General features: G+C 45.4%; 3 non-coding genes across 3 annotated transcripts; all 3 read right to left on the reverse strand.

Annotated features, from left to right (window-relative positions):
- Positions 1 to 4,412: 4,412 nt before the first annotated feature.
- LOC141317840 (5S ribosomal RNA) lies at positions 4,413 to 4,531 on the reverse strand. Its single transcript, XR_012352194.1, has one exon. It is a non-coding gene; the product is annotated as a 5S ribosomal RNA (ribosomal RNA).
- An 84-nt stretch (positions 4,532 to 4,615) lies between these two features.
- Positions 4,616 to 4,734, reverse strand: LOC141317590 (5S ribosomal RNA). The gene has a single exon (XR_012351960.1). It is a non-coding gene; the product is annotated as a 5S ribosomal RNA (ribosomal RNA).
- Positions 4,735 to 5,486: 752 nt separating this feature from the next.
- Positions 5,487 to 5,605, reverse strand: LOC141317841 (5S ribosomal RNA). The gene has a single exon (XR_012352195.1). It is a non-coding gene; the product is annotated as a 5S ribosomal RNA (ribosomal RNA).
- Positions 5,606 to 6,305: the final 700 nt, after the last annotated feature.

A 6,305-nucleotide genomic window follows, 5' to 3' on the forward strand; every position in this document is an offset into this window, starting at 1 on the left:
AGATTAGCAAAGTGATTGTCCAGCTGCCCCATGCCAAGGGGGGACGTCTGACTGACCAAGGTGAACAAACATACAGTGGTGTATGGGAGCTGAACACGCAGCGACATCACTGTGTGGGAGTGATCTGAGATCAGTGCAGGCCAACACTGAGGACACCTGTGCTCTGAACTTAACCTGGAATAGACAATGCAAAACCTGCTACTTCCTGTTTCTCACAGCCCTACGATACTCCCTCAACTGCGAGAAAGCCTTGCTAGATAAGATTACTCCCAGATGTTTACACTCTGGCGAACGAACTACCTGCATTCACCAAAAGGGGTCACTGTTCGGCTCAAAACACAGTGTGGCTAAAACCCTAATGCTGCACACACATTCAATGGAATACGTGAAGCAGTGCCCACTCTAGAAGCCACACCCCCTTTCTGAAAAGTAATCTTTTGCAGTGTACATACCATTCAGGTATTTCAAAGACTTTAAACAATTCCGTCATGAAGAGCCTAAAGGAAAATGGCCACTCAGAAATGGTGCCAAGCTGCTCTCCACATATGACGATGATGCAGAACTAATGTCATGTACAAGGCTCTCAGCAGAGCCCAGCACCCAGATATGACAACAGCTGCGCTGCACAAGCCATCCAGCGATGTGCCAAGCACACCAGAAGACAAAGGGAATCACAGAGACCTGCCACCACTGTGTGATGTTTATAACTGTCAATGCCTGCAGACCAAGGATCCCACGCACACAAACCCATGTGCTCATAGACCCAAGAGCGAGGCAAGACACGCCCAGAGCAGGTACCTAGTGGAAAACGACAAGCCTGTCCCACTGCAACACCTTAAGCCGGGCCACCTGACATCACAGCACGAGTGACGGCAATCGGATCAACCCTTGTGTCACAGCAAGTCGCAAGAACTCCCTCTGAAAATTACTAACCTGCATAGACTCAAAGTAGGCTAAGCTCAGTTTCAAACAACACCACTCAGTTTGAAACAGACGAGCATCAACAACTGTTCCAGACAAGCAGTGCCATCACAATAAGAACATTTACATGCTATTCGTGGAAAAACAGTGAAAGGCCCAGAAAAAAAACTGAGGGATTTTGTGGCTGCCTAAGGTTTTCAACAACAAAAAACCCACCCACCCAACCCAAGCATCGCTTCTAAGCCACAAGCAAACCCCTCACGCTGCTACGCCGCCTGCATCACACCCATGCACACTGGCTCCACCTACAAAATAGCTCTGCTAAAGCAGCCTCCACTGCTCCCAAGCAATGCTGACACTTTGCACTGTCCGACCACACTAAGGCACTAAGCCGAAAACAACTCAGTGATGTCACACACATGCCGCATCTAGATGACACATCCTCACATTTGTTCCTGATAACCAAACACCGCCACAGCTCCCAGCTTTCCAGGAACAAAGGGGGGTCATTGCTGATGTATGCCCAAGATGCACCGTGCAGAACACACCAGAGTACCAAAGCCACTACCAACGCAGAAGTGGCGCACTGCCAAGCATGCAGTGACAGAGGACATCAGAATATGCTAAGTTTGATGCCAGCTCGAAACCAGCGGATTTCAAACGACACAGCCTCTCTACGATGCAAAGCAGTCAGTCGACGAGAAACATCTGTGAACGTTTACCACCAGGTGGCACCAGAAACGACACCCGTGTCAACTAAGAGACCACCCTTGTCACCACCTACATTGCTCACCAGTACTTCAGTGAAACATGCCTGAGTGCGACACCTGCATCCAAAGAGCGCAGGAAACCAAAAGCATGCCGCAGCCAGCGAGATTCACAATAGGAACTGTGAACCAGCGTGTCTCGGACATCCAGCCCTGCCACTCACCAGGACCAACTGGAGACTCAGCAGAGTACAGAGAACGGCATCCTTCAGCCTAAAGCAGCCAACGGCCTGCAATGGCAGAGAAAGGAACAGCAGGACTGCGACAAATGGACAACTCACATCCAGCCTGGACAACCAGGAGCTGAGCAGCATCATCTTCTCCTTGGCCCACACCCTCAAGGGCCTCAGACAGGAGGTAAATGAACTGAACCTGCAAGTCTCCGAGTACCAAAATTAACCGACACCCACAAGGACAGCTGAACACGCCTGCTTTTCCAGAACAGAGTTTCTGATGCTAACAAGGAGCTCCTTGAACGAAACTCCACTGAGAAGTACTGAAAGATAAACTTCTGACTCCTTGCCCAACGCAACACCGCATTAGACTTCCTAAAAGGAAAAAGCATCCCATAAGACCAGCCGACACCTCAGGAGCAGCCAGACAATGTTGAATGGAGCAACGGGCCCACAGGCCCAACAGCAAAACCCCTACCAACACCACTCAGACCCGCTCAAGTCAGTGTCGACACCCCCAACATCAGACGCCTGATGACATTTGAGCAAAACAGCGGGATAACAGACACCTGCTGCCCTCCTGCACCCTAACCGGGTCCGTCGGAAACTTCTTTACACTACAAAATCTTTACGACAATTCTCTGCGAACCCTGGAACTACCTGCCCTCTCACAAGTGAGAGTCCAACCAGCGATTCCAGACTGCAGGGACCACAGATACTAGATAACAACCACCTGACACAGACCAACCTGGGTCAGGATGACAAGTGACAGTGCCTCGACACCTGTTGCACAAAGCTCGAGGACCCATACCTTGCCACTGTCTACATTATCACACCTGATAACGTCGACCACGGCACCACAGCCACTCCTTGAAGCACCAACCTCCAGAGAGCCACCTCTCTCTTCCAGCCATGAGTGCCGGGTGCATGCCTGATTGTTCCGCACCTTTGACGTCGCTCGCTGTTGTCTGTTGGACGGACAACAACGTTCGAAAGAGGGGATATGTAGTGCCTGGAGGGCAATCAGACATGAAATAACTAGTTATATTCCTTAAATGACTTCTCCCCCATGATTAACACCTATGTGCTATGAGCCAGACCTTTGTTCACTATCCAACTCATCCCCCCACCATCAAGATAAGACTCTTACAGAAATGCAGATACACTTTCCTTATTCAGACATACAGTCCCACATACAGTTATATAGAAATGTACACATATCAATGTGTTACCTTTTCTTATATCGTTGTTTCTGTTATGTATGTCGGCCTCAAACATTAATCCGCAATAGGTGAATCATTGTGCATGCTAAGACTCACGTTTAGAATCACTCAGTCAACCGAGAAGATTCATAGATCATGTTTGGTGTCTATGAGCAGCATTTATTATTCCCTAAATGTTAATGTTTGTGGCATCTTAATAACTCCTTGCTTTATATGTATTATTGAACTTTTGAAAGTTTTGTGGCCAAACAACCAATCAGCTTCCACATGCGAAACCCCATTGTGAGAGACAAAGACTTTCAATCTTCCCTCCAAAACTCAGATCAACCGGATTGGACAAGGTCCAACTGTGGGCGTGAACGACCTACAGGTTTATAAACCTCCCCTCATCTCTCTCTCGCTCGCGCTTGCCTTCGGGACACAAAGACACGTCACCCGCACCTCCCCCCCAGATCCATGGGGGGGGGGGGGGTCTCACCTAGCGGAGAAGATGATGAGGCCTGCAATACTGGAAAGGACTTTCTGAACTGAACACAAACGGAACAATGCACAACAACAACAAGCTTGCAAGTATCCGTCCTTTCTACAAACGTAGATAGCTGCGTTTAAGGCGTTTTATAAAAGAAACGATTTCAGGATGTTCAGAACCGTTTCATTCCTGTCCCTTTGCAAACTCACTTTCTGTCTCTCTCTCTCTCTTACTCTCTCTCTCTCTCTCTCTCTCTCTCTCTCTCTCTCTCTCTCTTACTCTCTCTCTCTCGCGCGTTCTCTGTCTATTTGTGTTTTATGTACGTTTGTCTATGTGCGATCGTTTGTAAGTAGAATAGTTTAATAAACAACCATATATTCACATATAATGATTCTCTGTGCTGAATGCTTACATTACAAAGTCACTTAAACTGTTTCGATCTCATATTGCTACCTTAAGCCCTATTCTGTTCAATTGTTTTAACTCCGTTCTGGTTAGTAGAAGTGCGTTGCCGTGACGACGGGCCAACGTCAGAGTAATGGATATCACTGGGCAAAGAAACCAGTCAATATCATTATTACTGTTACTGATCAGAAACTGGAAATTGCGTATATTTAATGACGATTATTATACACGATTTCCTGTGAGTTAAACTACTTTTCCCTGACTGAAATGTATGTTTTAAATAACTCATTTCATCCTATTCATTGGTTATAAGACCTGGTGGAGTTTGCAGTGTATATGCGATGAGAGGAACAGTCTCATGCATATACACACATATATTGATCATCTTAAATTCTTTGAGCTAACCAAAATTCTCTACACCAGCATATTATATAAATAGTGAAGAAAAGGCAAATGCTTACAGCACCTGGTATTCCCTGGCGGTCTCCCATCCAAGTACTAAGCAGGCCCGACGCTGCTTAGCTTCCGAGATCAGACGAGATCGGGCGCTCTCAGCGCGGTATGGCCGTAAGCGAGGGCTGCTCCAAAAAGTGGGCCATTTAAAGATCAGCCTCCGTAAAAGCCAGCATATTATATAAATAGTGAAGAAAAGGCAAAAGCTTACAGCACCTGGTATTCGCAGGCGGTCTCCCATCCAAGTACTAAGCAGGCCCGACGCTGCTTAGCTTCCGAGATCAGACGAGATCGGGCGCTCTCAGCGCGGTATGGCCGTAAGCGAGGGCTGCTCCAAAAAGTGGGCTATTTAAAGATCAGCCTCCGTAAAAGCCAGCATATTATATAAATAGTGAAGAAAAGGCAAAAGCTTACAGCACCTGGTATTCCCAGGCGGTCTCCCATCCAAGTGTAACAATCGGCCTTATCAGCCGAGTTACAAGACTAAAATGGGGTCAGATTTAACTGTGAGAGATGACTAGTGGTTAAAAGAATGAGACATAAAAGAAGATTGGTTTAAATAGATTTGGTTTATTTACAAGGTTCACATAAAAGACTTTAAAACAACACGATAAAACGAGGTAAACGCTGTTAAAAGAATACAGTTCATTTGTCCATACCCTAAAAACAGTCCAAGAATCCCAGTGTGTTGATAAGTCCAATGTGAGTGTCCACCGGTGTATATACAATCCACAGAAAGTGTAATCCAAAGTTTGCAGGTGGTGAATGGAAAGGTGAGCTCTAAAATTAGCAACTCCTCAATCCAACAGTTTGGTGACTGTCCTTTGTTTGTCATGCTGCTCTCTTATACAGTTGTACTTCCTGCTTCCTGTCATGTGTCTAGTCACATGGCAGGCCAACCATCCATTTTTAAAGACACACACTCACTTAAAATGTTAAGAGTAATAAAATGGCCTAAAAAACATGTAAAACACTTAAAACTCTATAATACATTTAAATGATTGTAATAAATAGAGCGGTAAAACACGTCTTTCTAAAAGCCAGCATATTATATAAATAGTGAAGAAAAGGCAAATGCTTACAGCACCTGGTATTCCCTGGCGGTCTCCCATCCAAGTACTAAGCAGGCCCGACGCTGCTTAGCTTCCGAGATCAGACGAGATCGGGCGCTCTCAGCGCGGTATGGCCGTAAGCGAGGGCTGCTCCAAAAAGTGGGCTATTTAAAGATCAGCCTCCGTAAAAGCCAGCATATTATATAAATAGTGAAGAAAAGGCAAAAGCTTACAGCACCTGGTATTCCCAGGCGGTCTCCCATCCAAGTGTAACAATCGGCCTTATCAGCCGAGTTACAAGACTAAAATGGGATCAGATTTAACTGTGAGAGATGACTAGTGGTTAAAAGAATGAGACATAAAAGAAGATTGGTTTAAATAGATTTGGTTTATTTACAAGGTTCACATAAAAGACTTTAAAACAACACGATAAAACGAGGTAAACGCTGTTAAAAGAATACAGTTCATTTGTCCATACCCTAAAAACAGTCCAAGAATCCCAGTGTGTTGATAAGTCCAATGTGAGTGTCCACCGGTGTATATACAATCCACAGAAAGTGTAATCCAAAGTTTGCAGGTGGTGAATGGAAAGGTGAGCTCTAAAATTAGCAACTCCTCAATCCAACAGTTTGGTGACTGTCCTTTGTTTGTCATGCTGCTCTCTTATACAGTTGTACTTCCTGCTTCCTGTCATGTGTCTAGTCACATGGCAGGCCAACCATCCATTTTTAAAGACACACACTCACTTAAAATGTTAAGAGTAATAAAATGGCCTAAAAAACATGTAAAACACTTAAAACTCTATAATACATTTAAATGATTGTAATAAATAGAGCGGTAAA

Source organism: Garra rufa, chromosome 1, assembly GCF_049309525.1.
Source record: "Garra rufa chromosome 1, GarRuf1.0, whole genome shotgun sequence".
NCBI lineage: Eukaryota > Metazoa > Chordata > Actinopteri > Cypriniformes > Cyprinidae > Garra > Garra rufa.